We start from the raw sequence: 15,265 nt of genomic DNA, 5'->3' as shown, positions 1-15,265 counted from the left end.
GCCTGCTTTGAGCGTGCTTACAGCGGCACACTAGGAGTTAACTTTCTGAAATCAGTATGGCGAAAGGCATCTAAGGTTCGATTTCTCAAAATTAAGCACCTTCATCGAAAAAATATTTGGTAGGCGTAGTAGCGGACACCTTTCTACATAACCGGTACCAAATAGTTTTTCATGAAAAGTTCCTAATTTTGAGAAAACCCACATTAGATGTCTTTCGCCATACAAATTTCTGGTGGATAACTCCTGCTGGCTATTTTACGCATATACTATAGCGCCTGGATGTGGTAGCGGCGAGTAGAAAATCAGCCACTGCCAATAATTCATTAAAACCAATCAATCAATCAAATAAATTATCAAATCTAAATTGTAGTTTCGATTTCAAATATGAAAATTTTAATTTTTAAGTTGGTATTTTTGAATTTGAATTCCAATTTTTAAATATACCAATTCATTTATGGAAGATTCATTAATTACGTAACGCTAAAATTGCCCATTTGCATCACCCTCCCCATTAGTCACAATTTTTGTATGAAGCATCTGAGAATTTGGTATGGATTGTCAAAATTCTGGCAAACCCCCCTTCCATCTCTAAGCGTTACGTTATTCATGGATGTTCCCTAACTTCTTATTTTCAATTTTCATTCCTTTAATTTTTATTTTTGGTGGCTCGACGTGAACATGATTCAGGCATTGAAAATTAATCTAAGAATATTTCCAGGAATTCCTTCGGAAGTTTCAACGAGAATTGTTCCGGAAGTTCCTCCAGAAATTCCTCCGGAAGTTCCCCCAGAAATTCATACGGAAGTTCTTCCAGAAATTTCTCCGGAAGTTCCTCCAGGAATTCCTCCGGAAGTTCCTCCGGAAGTTCCTGCAAGAATTCCTCCGGAAATTCCTCCAGGAATTCCTCCGGAAGTTCCTCCAGGAATTCCTCCGGAAGTTCCTCCAGGAATTCCTCCGGAAGTTCCTCCAGGAATTCCTCCGGAAGTTCCTCCAGGAATTCCTCCGGAAGTTCCTCCAGGAATTCCTCCGGAAGTTCCTCCAGGAATTCCTCCGGAAGTTCCTCCAGGAATTCCTCCGGAAGTTCCTCCAGGAATTCCTCCGGAAGTTCCTCCAGGAATTCCTCCGGAAGTTCCTCCAGAAATCCCTTCTTACAGGAATCCCTCCAGAAGTTCCTCCAAAAATACCTCCGGAAATTCCTTCAGGAATCCCTCCGGAAGTTCCTCCTGGAATCCCTCCTGAAACTCCTCCGGGAATTTCTCCGGAAGTTCCTTCGTAACAACTTCCAGGAATTCCTCTGGAACAACCTTCAGGAATTCCTCCGGAAGTTCCTTCAGGAATTTCTCCGGAAGATTTTTCAGGAATTTACCTGGAAGACCCTTCAGGAAATCCTCCGGAAGATCCGTCAGGAATTCCTCCGGAAGTTCCTCCAGGTATTCCTCCGGAAGTTCCTCCAGGAATTCCTCCGGAAGTTCCTTCAGGAATTCCTACGGAAGTTGCTCAAGATATTCCTCCGGAAGATCCTTTAGGAATTCCTCCGGAAGATCCTTCAGAATTTCCACCGGAAGATCCTTCAGGAATTTCTCTGGAAGATCCTTCAGGAATTTCTCCGGAAGATCCTTCAGAAATTCCTCCGGAAGTTCCTCCAGGAATTCCTATGGAAGTTTCTTCAGGAATCCTTCAGGAACTCCTTTGGAAGACCCGTCAGGAATTCCTCCGAAAGTTCCTCCAGGTATTCCTCCGGATGTACCTTCAGGAATTCCTCCGGAAGTTCCTCCAGGTATTCCTCCGGAAGATCCTTTAGGAATTCCTCTGAAAGTTCCTTCAGGAATTCCTTAGGAAAGTACTTCAGGAATTCCATCCGTAAATCCTTCTGGAATTCCTCCGGAAGTTCCTTCATGAATCCTTCCGGAAGTTCCTCTAGGAATCCCTCCAGAAGTTCCTCCAGGAATTTCTCCGGAAGATCCTTCAGGAATTCCTCCGAAAGTTCCTTCAGGATTCCTATGGGAGTTCCTTCAGGAATTCCTCCGGAAATTGCTTCAGGAATTCCTCCGGAAGTTCCTTCAGGAATTCCTCCGGAGGTTCCTTCAGGAATTCCTCCGGAAGTTCCTTCTGCAATTCCTCCGGAAGATCCTTCAGGAATTCCTCGAGGAACTTCCGGAGGAATTCCTGGAGGAACTTCCGGAGGAATTCCTGGAGGAACTTCCGGAGGAATTCCTGGAGGAACTTCCGGAGGAATTACTGGAGGAACTTCCGGAGGAATTACTGGAGGAACTTCCGAAGGAATTCCTGGAGGAACCTCCGGAGGAATTCCTGGAGGAACTTCCGGAGGAATCCCTGGAGGAACTTTCGGAGGAATTCGTGGAGGAACTTCCCAAGGAATTCCTGGAGGAACTTCCGGAGGAATTCCTGGAGGAACTTCCGGAGGAATTCCTGGAGGAACTTCCGGAAGAATTCCTGGAGGAACTTCCGGAGGAATTCCTGGAGGAACTTCCGGAGGAGTTCCTGGAGGAACTTCCGGATGAATTTCTGGAGAAACTTCCGGAGGAATTCCTGGAGGAACTTCCGGAGGAATTCCTGGAGGAACTTCCGGAGGAATTTCCGGGAAGATTCCTGAAGGATCTTCTGGAGGAATTAACGGAGAATTGCTAGAGAAACTTTCGGAAGAACTCCTGGAAGAAATTCCGGAGGAATTGCTAGAGGAACTTCTGGAGGAATTCCAGGAGGATTGTCCAGAGGAATTTCGAGATGAACTATCTAATGAACTTATTGAAGAACTTCCTTACAAACTTGTGGTGGAACTTCCTGAGAATTGATTTAGGAACTATTGAAAAATCTGGCGGAAGTTTTGGCGCTTGAAACTGGTTCACGCCTACCCACGCCGCCGCCGATCAGCAACGGCGTGACGCCGCCACGCCGCAGCCGCAGGCTGAAAACGATCTATCACACCGTCCCGGGAAAAAATCAATTGGCGCACATGTCTAAAAAATTGAGAATTAAAAATCAAAATTAATTGCATATTATTCGGCAACTCGGCTGAAAACGATCTATCACACCGTCCCGGGAAAAAATCAATTGGCGCACATGTTAAAAAATTGAGAATTAAAAATCAAAATTAATTGCATATTATTCGGCAACTCGGCCGTACGAAAACCATTTTTTTGTTAAATATATGGCTGTGCATGTGCACAGCACATGTTTCGAAATGGACAAATTGATATGTAATTTGCGAAAAAGAATCCACGTGTCTTGGAGGGACTCGAACCCTCAACCTTCTACTCCTACCTACTTCTTTTTCGCAAATTTCATATCAATTTGTCCATTTCGAAACATGTGCTGTGCATATGCACAGCCAAAATATTAAACAAAGAAAAAAAATTAAAAATTATAAATTATGAATTCAAAATTCAAAATTAATATTAAAAATAAAAAATAAAAAATTAAGAATTCAAAATAAAAAATTTAAATTTTTATTTCAAAACCAAAAAATTAAAATTTTTAATTCAAAACCTAAAAATTAAAAAATTTCAATTTAAAACTTCAAAATAAAAATTGAAAATTAAAAAGTACAAATTTTAAAATGAAAAATAAAAATTAAAGATAGAAATTAAAAATTAATAATTGAAAATTTAAAATTAAAAAAAAATATTTTTTTATAATTTTTTTCTTGTCTTTGTTTTTACGTCGGTTCAGTGCTCTAACTCATTTTGCTTACGAAAATTATGAGATTTAGGGTTTGGCCAGAGTAGACGCGAAGTGCGAAGCGAAGCGTCCATACGATTTGACAGCTCCTTATTATTGACTGTTGCTCCTTTGCGTGCAGTTTTCGCGCAGCGTCGCGTAGACGCGTCTACTCTGGCAGGCACCTTACGCGGCTCACAAGTGGTTTCAAAAATAAAAAAAAAATGTTGCCAAAATCGAATGGGGTCTGTATTAGGAATAATCACTTTTTCGTTGTTTTACCGGGTAGCGTAGGAGTTTCCCATTTCCTGCTAGCAGCTGTTCAGTCGCACCACTCCTCCACCGTTTTGCTTAGGGCCGAAAACACCGAAAATTGAACACTGACACGATAAACTCCGGAATACTCGTTGGCTGGACACTTGTTCGTGAAATTCAGCGATCACTGCAACAATAACATTTTAACATTGCAATAAACCTCCTGCCGATCGGAAACTTACCTTTCATCTTGAATCTAATTTAATTCATTCTGAACTTAACAAACACTCGATTCCCGTAATTATATTTAAACTTCATGCTTTATATTTATTGAACACTTAAAACGCACTTTGTTTAAGCTTCATGCTTCGCACAACAAGTTTTTCTCCACGCACCGACATGTTCGTCAACCAGCAACAAGAAAATTTTTCTTCTGACTGACAGTTCGTTTCGAGTGGCGGGTTTGAGTGCGATTCCTGCAATGTTCTGCAATTTCACGTTGATTTAACATAATATACAACATAAGTATGTAATATTACGCTTCTTTTCCAACTGGCATGATGTGCATCATTTTATGTGTAAGAAATTACCGATTTATAAAGGTAATGTTACGTACTTTGCGTGCAGCCGAAAAAATATTTTTCTCCGTTAGATTTTACGTTCAGTTATGTAATAAAACATCGAATTGACTTGAAAATACATCAAATCGGCAATTACATAGGTTTTTTAAGTACATTGACCAATGTTACGTCATGGGATATTAATATTTTTTTTGCTGTGCACGTGACATTTTGGAGAGTTTTCACTCTGCAGCCTCAGATGTTATATTTAGAGCAATGTACCCTTGGACAAAAATGTAGCCCTACTCAAGAGTTATGAGTACATCTAAAATTATGGAATAAATTTGGTTTCTAAAGAAAGTTATGAACGAATTAGTCAAATGACATGCAGATGACATTTTACAAGCCTGCTCACCAGATCCTCATTCAACTAATTCGGCAAGCCACCAATGACGACATTGTAAGGACAATCGTGCCCAACCGTACTAATCAAACCGCAGATTTTTTTTCTGGAAAACAAAAAAAAAACGTCGGTTACTTATTTGCAACGAAATCCATAAAGAAAAATACTTACTTGGACCGTAGTACGGCTGGTACAGTGAAGTCGGTCATGCCAGGTTGGTGCAGGATACTACCCCTTGACGTAAATGCCGTTGCTTGAATAGTATCGTCAATCGAACGGATTCCAGAAAAAGGAAATTGTTGTCAAGAGTCACCTGACAAGCAAGACCGGGGTTGCAGCTGCTTGGTCCACACCGGGCTGGTGTTCGTTAAAGAACTGCATCGTCTCCTCCTGGGTGACACCGAATGGAATGTAGCCCACGTATACAATCAAACAGTCTGTCGCCGGATAGTCGACTCAGTGACCAGGGGCTGACCGGCCGCCTCCTAAGTCATATAATATGATGTACTGTTGCGGAGTAATGTGGTCGAATCCCGGCGGCGGTACACCCGTGAACATAGTTTCCAGCTGCTAGAGCTTCCTTCGCGGTACGAAAAGCTCGATCGTGACTTCTACTGCACCGTCATTCAAGGGATCGGAACTTATCGCGCCGAGTGGGACCTCAATCTACGGAAGAAAAGTGGAATTGTCGGAAACATTGTCAAATACAAAATTCACAATTACCTACCCATTTTCAGAAGAAACTGCCAACATGAAGAAATACAACTAACGCACTACTATAAATCAGTGTTAATTGTGCAATCAGAACACAATTTTCACCGACAAAACAAATATGGTGACGTTCCTCATTGATGACACGACACGCTACGCAAAACAAAAGCGAAAAGTGTTGCTAGATTGAAAAACAAACAATATTACATTCATTTTGTGTAATATGACACAAACAATTTGGAATCAACTATGTGCATCTGATTCTGCGTAATATTCACCATTTCAACATTCAAATATTACACAGGAATTTGGTGAATCTAATTTTTGTGTAAATTGCAGCTGATGTAATATTACATCAAAATGGATGTTAATATGCATTCAAATTCGAACTTTACATCTATTTTTTAGTACATTGCTTTAATTACGTCGATGGATATTGCTTTATTTTTTGCTGTGTAGTAAATAACATAGTTAACTGAATAACCAAGTTCGATACACTGAAGACGGGTGAGGTGAGGTCGAAATACGTATCTGTAAATATTACAAAACGTAGTGGAATTAAATGGAGTAGTACTACACTCGTCTAATGACAGTTGAAGACATTCCACTAAAAGAGCTTAAATAATTTTCTTTTTTCAAAAGTTATTTACAATTCGGATTTTTTGATTAACATATAATAATTAAAAGATCATAGAACTTTGTCAAACAGATCATTGTTCTTAATACAAAGTGCGACGCATGAGAACGAAATCACGGCTCTCACGTCACCTATTTCACATTTAGAGCAATGAAATATTATAAAAAATTATAGGATCCTTTAAGAGCTACATGTTTAAAGAAAAACAAAAAGCATACTTGAAATCTGTCGTTTAAGGGGTAAAAGGTAGAAATCCGTTCACTGAGATAAAACACTGTTAATGCTAAAAATATTTCAACACATCCTAACGCGGTCGATATGAAAATTTTGGAATGACCCCGGCATAGTAAAGAGAGACGTAAGATATATAAATACATATGAAAAAGATATATGAATTTAAGATTTATTGAATTAATGAGTTAAAAAAAATCTGTAGCAGGTTAATGTCAATAATGTTCCCAGGAGGACTAAACGTCGCTTATTGAAGTCGTTTCTGAAAATTTGTCAGTTTTACTGGTAGTTACATGTAGTCTATAAATATTTAGAGTATTGCTTAGAAAATACGAACAAAAATCTGTAAGGATTCCAGAGGACTGTTAAATTTTGTTTATTGAAATTCAGTCCAGAAAAAGTCAGTAGATTGCATACTATGATGATATTTAATAGAAGCTCCGTAAATACTATCCGTTCCAATCGTAAACTATTCTTAGAAAATTAAACTGGGTTTGAAACGGACATGCTCATAGGATTCCGACGAACACTTATTCTAAGATCACTTCGAATAACGTCCGTGACCCTTCTCCTTCTCTCACCCTAGGAACTAGTGGAGGAAAAAGCATTTAGCGCAAAAAATATACTTCATCCAGAACCTTGTATGGAAAGAATGGTTTCCTGCTTCCATCCAATAGCTTTTAAAATAACACTCAATGACACGTCGAGACTTGGCATCGCTTCAGCAGCACTAGCAGTAGCAGCAGCGAGAAAGCCTTCCTCTGGACAATGACAAGTCGGAAGCCAAATAATGGTAGACGTGCGGCGAGTTGCAGCTAAGGGAAATGGTACCGCACCACTTTTCATTGGAAATAAAAAAGGCATTTCCATAAGTTCCAGTTTTCAATTTGAATTTTAATATTTTTTCATCATTTCCCTTGGCATACACACGGAGTGGCTACATCCACGTCACGGAGTACATTGCATCTCGACTTGCCCGTCTTTTCGTGTCTCAACTTTTTCTCGAGCAAATTGCTTTGGAAAGTGCATCACGACGACGACGATGACGACAACGCTGGAGATTGCTGAAGCCCGGAGCTAAAGCTGGGGATATCACTTCGGAAGTCGTGTTTAGCGTTGAAGCCATCGAAATACCTTGGATAAGCTGCCACGGAAATCGAAAGACACCAGATGAAAGTATGCGGAAGGAGAGTGTATATTTATACGGTGTGATGAAAAATGAAGTTTACGTGAGCGTTTCGCTAATGAACCAGGACCATTATTTTGGGACGGTTTAATGTTTATCAATGTTGTCGCAGTCGTTTTTCACTTGGAGGGAGGCGGATGCCAAACGGAGGAATCGGTGGATTGTGGGGATCGCGTTCATGCTTTTGTGCTAATTCAGGTATGTAGCACTTTGCGGGAGTGGTCCAAAATTCGATCAATTAATTGTTGAAAGAAAAACATCTGATGGTCGCCTGGAACCCACCAAGCTATTATTTGCTTTTATCGAGAATGGCGTTAGGCGCTTTATATTCTAAAATGGAAGTGTTACTGAATGTCGGTAGACCAAGCTTACAGTAAATGTACGGAAAAGACAATTTCGTGTTTCTGAAAGCCGAAACGACTAATCATGTACTGGATTTGGTTCAAATCTGCTGATGTAACTTCACCAAATGTAAACCTCTTGGATTATTATATGTGGTCATACATTCAATCGAGGAAAAGACGAGCAAGAGGTGTTATTTTCGGCCCAGTTCATAGCCTTAGCTTTGAAAAATGTTTGTAGCTGGTTAAATTATTTTTTTGGTGGCAGTATTTTTACTTTGATTTATTGCTTTTTTTCGTATTCAAATATCTTTATTTCCATTTTCATAAAAACAAAACATGCCCAACCAAAGTTGCACAAAACTGTATTTGCTTGAAGTCTGAATTCTCCCGACATTCCGCTTTTAGATTTTTTTCCACTCAATTCCCACCAGAATCGTAAAGATTTCGTTCAGTCATTTATATCCTACTATTCCAACCGGATTCTTTTCCTTAGCTTTCATTTGTAAACTGGACCGATACGAAATGCTTTTAGTCAATTCCCTCGTGGGACAGCCGTAACTCCGCTCAGTTCACGGCTTTTGATAGAAAACCACTTGCTCTTGATGGTGGCATTACACAACTCCCAACTGGGACATTGCCCGTCTCTACTTAGTGTTTTATGAACACTTTGAAAACTATTTTAAATAAGAATGTTTGATCAACATTTACCCACACTGCACGGCATGAATTACAAGCGTCTAGGCATGACAATTTTCTGCTTAGCACTTTTATAATATTCGAACATAGCCACGCCACATTCAGCATGGCCATACTTCATACTGCTGAGCTTAGAAAGACACAAAAAGTAAAGTGATATGAAGCCACATTTGCGCCAAACTTCTATCTCAGTGCTCCACAGCAGGAGAAGCCAGCACCGGGATCAACATCAGAACGATCAATTTCTTTCTTCGACCACATCAAACCCAGCTCGGTGTGGCAGCCATGCTGTATGGGAAACTGAACAGAAAAAGTTTCTCTTGCTCTTGTTTGCGCCAAGCTTGCAACGGATCCGATTCGTTTCCGCAAAAAAGCAGGAAACAAATTTTGGTCCATATCGAAATGGACCACTCAAAAATATCCCTCTTTCGAGTTCGTACTGAATGGATGCGTCGATTGCACATAGGCGAAACTTTTATCTTTGATATGTGATTCTTGCTTGGTGGTAGCCAGCTGCTGCATTAGAGTTGCTTTTGATTTTGTTTCAATCAATCTGTTAATATATTTGAAACAGCATAGCTTTCGAATGCAGTAGTTGAGAGAATGTTTCTAGAAAGACTATCACTATATGCTGGCATAATATATCTTTATTACCCTTTGCATATGCCAACCTCCTTTGCGCAGACCAACTTCGATGATGTTTTCGTTCTAACTCATTCAACTTTAAACCGATTTGTTTAAAATTTCCAGCCATTCGAAAAAAAAGCTTGTAAAAAAGGGTCGACCAATGGGACACATCGGATTAACAGTTCCCGATTTATATGAAATCACAGCACGCGTGGGATCTGTCGGTTGGCGGCCATTTTGAACATTTCGACCTTTTTGATTGTTATGCGTACCAACATCGTCTAATCCTAGAGAAAATCTCATTGCGATTCCTCTTCACGAATTTTGAAGCATGATAGTCAGTTTTTGGGTACACTGGAACCGGTGTGTAGGGCTCTAACCATGGACACATATAAGAATATTTTCATATATATCATGAGCCATATCAATCTTCGGCGTGTTTTTGCGTGTTGCGTTTGTCATTCTGTATTAAATTCTTCAAGATCTGAATGAGTATCATAGTTCTTCATCGTAAGTTGTGCCGTCCAACTGCAATTCACTGTTTTTAGATGTTTCTGCATACATTTTTGCATATAAACTTCCAACGAGTTTAGCACCGCCCAAACGTTGACCGATTTGGCTGAAATTTTTCCCAGAGCATCAAGGCATCAAATATAACCGAATAAGAGAGCGGCCCATAAAAAAAAATTGTAAAATGTTTTTCCCATACTAATTTGTGCCACCATATTGTACGTTAACCCATTTCTTGCGGCCAACTGGGCCTTTGTAGGACGAGTCTGCTGTAGCCCTAGCCCGTATTGGCTGTCTTTTTCTACCCGTTTACTGATCTTCCGCGAATCGCGCCATTTGGCTCCCTTCTCCACTGATGAATCGGAGCTCCGGCTCGAAGATTCTGGTTCTCTATTCTCTTCAGTATCTTCGTACTCTTCCTCAGTGTCCTCATCGTCTTCTGTCAGTATTTTGACGTTCTTCTGGGTTATCTTCCACACATTTTTTTTTAATTTTGCTAGAACTTCTCGCTCGTAAACCGTCAGCAACGCATTTCGACGAAGGCTTGGGTACCTTGGGAAGTTTAAAAATCTCCTTGTTCATGACCGCCATTTGCTGCTCGAATGTTTTCTGGTTCGCCTTCATTCGCCCCATCTGCTCTGCTTCTTCAGAAGCATCTCGGCTTTATACAGTTCTGCTTCTTCGGCACACATTTGAAGCTCCATTTCCTCCTTCTTCCGTTCCATTTTACGCTACATTTCCTTCTCTTTCTTCTGCAGCTGCATTTCAACCTCCAGCTTCTCCTCTGCCGCTTTTGTTTTTTCTCCAGCGCACGCACCTTTGCTTCCACACTAGAAGCGACCAGACAGACATTCGTGCTAGATTTGTCAGACTTATCAGCTTCCTTTTGACTACGGGTCTGATGCTTCTTAACGGTCTTCTTCCTTTGGGAATCCTTGGCCACCTCCTGACAGGCTTTGCTTGGGCAGAACCACTTTTTCGGCAAATTACCCTCAACGATGCCCACGCAACGAGAATGGAACCATTCCGAACAACCGTCACACCTTACCATTTCTCCATCCTGCGTTGACGGACCACAATGGCTGCCGTGTAATCCAGACTGGTTTGCTCAACATGAATTGAATCCGAAGCCATTTTGTGGGCAGGTCCGGTTCCTTAATTTGACACTTGGTTTGTGTCACTTCTTTTTTAAGAATGTTCCCGAAGGGAAATTTCAATATTCGAAGCAGCCAATTGGCTTTTGACGACGCCTAAACTACAATTTATTTTCGATTAATAAGCTGATTTCTTAAATTATTGGCATTATGTTATGTACTCACAAGAAGTGGTGTCCTTTTGCCTACTAGCTCACTTCCGATCTGCTCCATGCCGAAACAATGAGACGGCTACCCTACTCCTATCAGAATAAGTCGCGATGTTGCTATTTCAAGCTCTATCGTGTAAAAGGGCGAAGGTCGCAAGAGAGAATTCTCTTCGTCGACCTCCCCTCATTTGAATAAAAGTGACAAGCAGAGGATTTCCTTGCAGTTTATCACCTCAGAATGCAAGTTCGCATTGTTTTCTATCGTTCTGAGGTGATAAACCGCAAATAAATCAGCTGCTTGTCGCATTTATTTAAAAGAGGGGAAGTCGACGAAGAGAATCCTCTCATACGACATTCGCCCTTATTCCAGATAGAGCTTGATTTATCAAACATACTTACTTGATACTTGATACTTGAATGGAGCCGAATGGAGTATCCTTCTCCACTGGACTCGATCCTGGGCCAATCGCTTCCAGTCGCCCTGAACATTGAGCGCCCTCAGGTCCTCTTCAACTGCAAAAAGCCATCGTGTACGCGGCCTTCCACGAAGCCTGCGGCCTCTTCCGGGTTCTCTACTAAACATTATCTTCGCTTGACGTTCTTCCGGCATACGAACAACGTGACCAGCCCACCGTAGTCTGCCGTGTTGTATAAGCTTAATAATATCCAGCCCTTTATACACCTGGTACAATTCGTGATTCATGCGACGCCGCCAGATACCGTTCTCCTGTTTACCGCCGAGTATTGTCCGCAGCACCTTACGCTCAAACACTCCGAGAGCTCTCCGATCAGCCTCCTTTAACGTCCATGTCTCATGGCCGTATAAAGCCACCGGAAGAATCAGAGTAGTATACAGCGCGAGTTTTGTTTTCGTTTGCAGACTACGGGACTTAAGCTGGTTACGAAGTCCGTAATAAGCCCTGTTTGCAGCTGCAATACGCCTTTTCACCTCGCGGGTAACATCATTATCGCACGTCACTAATGTGCCAAGATACACAAATTCTTCTACCACTTCAAATTTTTCACCATCCAGCACTATTTCGCTACCACCACCACTAATGAACCCACGTTGATTGCCAGCGACCATGTACTTCGTTTTACTGGTATTGTTCGTGAGTCCAATCCTCGCTGTCTCCCTCTTAAAAGGCGCAAAAGCCTCTTCCACGGCACGGCGATCAATTCCGATAATATCGATATCGTCCGCAAATCCCAGGAGCATATGCGATTTTGTGATAATGGTACCGCTTCTTTGCACACCAGCTCTCCTAATCGCTCCCTCGAGCGCTATATTGAACAGTAGGTTCGAGAGTGCATCACCCTGCTTTAATCCATCTAAGGTAACAAATGACGTCGATATTTCATCCGCAACCCTTACACTTGATTTCGATCCGTCCAACGTTATACGAATCAGCCGTATCAGTTTCGCCGGAAAACCATGTTCAAGCATAATTTGCCATAATTCATTCCGTTTCACTGAATCGTACGCCGCCTTGAAATCAATAAACAGATGATGTGTCTGCAAGTTGTACTCCCGGAATTTATCAAGGATTTGTCTCAGGGTAAACATTTGATCCGTCGTTGATCGGCCCTCACGAAAATCTGCTTGGTATTCGCCGACGAAGGACTCTTCAAGCGGTCTCAATCTGTTGAACAGAATACGGGACATAATTTTGTACGCCGAATTAAGGAGGGTTATTCCTCGGTAATTGGCGCACTCCAGTCTGTACCCTTTCTTAAAGAGAGGGCAAATGAGGCCGTCCAACCAGCTAGCAGGCATTTCCTCGTCTTCCCATATTTTCGACATAATATGGTGCAGAACTTCATAAAGCTGCTCACTGCCATGTTTGAGAAGTTCAGCCGGGAGCTGGTCCTTCACCGCAGCCTTTTTGTTTTTCAGCTCTTTGACAGCTTTTTTAACCTCATCTAGTGTAGGTGACTCCACAGCTTGTCCATCGTCGCTAATATTTATTCTGTTCACCGATGCACCGTCACTTCCTCCATTCAACAAAGTCTCGAAGTGTTGCTTCCACCTGGCAGCCACTTCAGTTTTATCTGTCAGCAAATTCCCTTGTTGGTCGTTGCACATGACGGGAGATGGCGCTGTCTTTCTCCGCACGCCATTGACAGACTCATAAAACCTCCGCATATCGTTCTGCTCCATTTTTCCTGCGCCTCACTAATAATTTGTTCTTCGTACTCTTTTTTCTACCTGCGGTGGGTTCGTTTTTCGGCTGCTCTTGCTTCCTTGTACCGATCTCTATTCGATCGGGTACCTGACACCAACATCCGGCTTTTGGCAACGTTCTTCTCGTCTGTCACTCTCTGACACTCCACATCGAACCAACCCGTCCTGGGTCGCCTCTGTGCAGTGCCTACCACTTCTCGTGCTGTTGTGCTCACCGCTCCATGGATCGACTCCCATAGATCGTTGATGTTGTCGCTAACGTTGATTGCACTTATCCGTTCGTCGAGCTTCTGGCGGTACTCAGCAGACAATCGCTGGGTATTGTAACGCATCGTTCGGTGTGATCTTTCGTTCGATACAGTTGACAATCATGATCGAATTTTACTGACAACGAGGTAGTGATCAGAGTCAATGTTCGGACCTCTGAATGTCCGCACATCGATAACATCCGAGAAATGGCGCCCATCCACCAGAACATTATCTATCTGGTTGCAAGTTTCACCATTTGGGTGTCTCCAGGTGTGCTTTCGGATGTTCTTTCGTGCAAAGTATGATGGCCATCCCTCTGGCAGCAGCAAAATTTACTAGCCGTAGGCCGTTGTCATTGGTAGCGGAGTGAAGGCTCTCCCTACCGATTACGACGGAAAAAGTCCTCTCTACCGATCTGGGCGTTAGCGTCTCCGATAACAATTTTCACGTCATACTTTGGGCACTCTCCATAGGCTTTATCAAGACATTCATAAAACGTGTCCTTCACGTCGTCGGATTTATCGTTTGTCGGTGCGTAAACGTTGATTAGGCTGTAATTGAAGAATTTGCCCCGTATCCTCAACACACAGATTCGTTCGCTAATGGGTTTCCACCGCATCACTCGCTTCATCTGCTTGCCCATCACTACGAAACCAACTCCATGCTCTGCTTTTTCACCGCCGCTGTGATAGATGTTATACTTCAATGCAGTATTGGTCGTGGGGTCCACGGCTCGGAATTCACGTTCTCCAGATCAAGGCCATCGGACTTCTTGAATAGCAGCCACGTTCACTCCAACCTTCTGCAGTTCACGAGCCAGAAGGCTCACTCGTCCAGGTTCATTTAGGGTCCTGACATTCCAGGTACCGAGTTTCCAATCATAGTCCTTATTTCGTTGCCGGGTCGGTTGCCAAAAATAACGTTCTCTTTTTTCTATTATCCATTTTTCGTGGTATTTGAGAGGCTTCAGTAAGCTACCTTACCGGGGTCGCGTTACCTACATCGCGATGATGGGGCTGCCACCTTAGGTATAGCTGACGCGATACAGCATTTCGTTAATCAGCCGCTGGGTACCAGGCAGACGCTGTTTGAGCCGCACCTCCTGGTGAACAGACGCTCGAGGCGTACCTTCTCACTCTAGCTGATGTCAGAAGGACAACAGTGCCCAGGCTGCACTACCAGCTAAGTACACAACCCTTAGCTGGCGGTCTTTGACATCGGATGACCCGTGGAAGCGTGAGATAGGGACTTGTGGGGACCAGAGCTCTGTTGGGCGCTCCTTCCTTGATGTCAACCCACCATTTTGCAGCATCAAACATAGTTGGTTATTATTTGCGCATTTCTATTGAACTAATTCTTATGCTACTTACAATCTACACCCAACGGAACTGTGGATCACTTTAATAACCGTTCGAATATCAGAGTGGGCGGTTAACCATGTCTGCAGGAAAGATTTACTCATTTTAGGTTTATTTACGTTTGTAATTATCTAATTTTATCTTTCTTTTTAGGTTTTACTTACTGCTTCGAAGACTGCAACCGACCACAACTGTATCTGAATTGAATATTCAACTGCAACAACAATTTTGTTTATCACTAAAAGGAAACCTCGCCAGAAACTATTTAGCTTTCAATTAATTTTGAACTGTGTTCGCGAATGTTTATGTTTTTCTCCACTTAGTCGTTTACC

General features: G+C 42.1%; 1 long non-coding RNA gene across 1 annotated transcript; it reads right to left on the bottom strand.

The window, feature by feature from the left end:
• Window positions 1–4,905: 4,905 nt before the first annotated feature.
• On the bottom strand, window positions 4,906–5,749 carry LOC134219502 (uncharacterized). The gene is made up of 3 exons (XR_009981582.1): window positions 5,624–5,749; window positions 5,068–5,562; window positions 4,906–5,002 (listed from the first exon to the last, which is right to left on the bottom strand). It is a non-coding gene; the product is annotated as an uncharacterized LOC134219502 (long non-coding RNA).
• Window positions 5,750–15,265: the final 9,516 nt, after the last annotated feature.

This window comes from Armigeres subalbatus, chromosome 3, assembly GCF_024139115.2.
Source record: "Armigeres subalbatus isolate Guangzhou_Male chromosome 3, GZ_Asu_2, whole genome shotgun sequence".
NCBI lineage: Eukaryota > Metazoa > Arthropoda > Insecta > Diptera > Culicidae > Armigeres > Armigeres subalbatus.
This window is presented reverse-complemented; position numbering and strand designations above follow the sequence as displayed.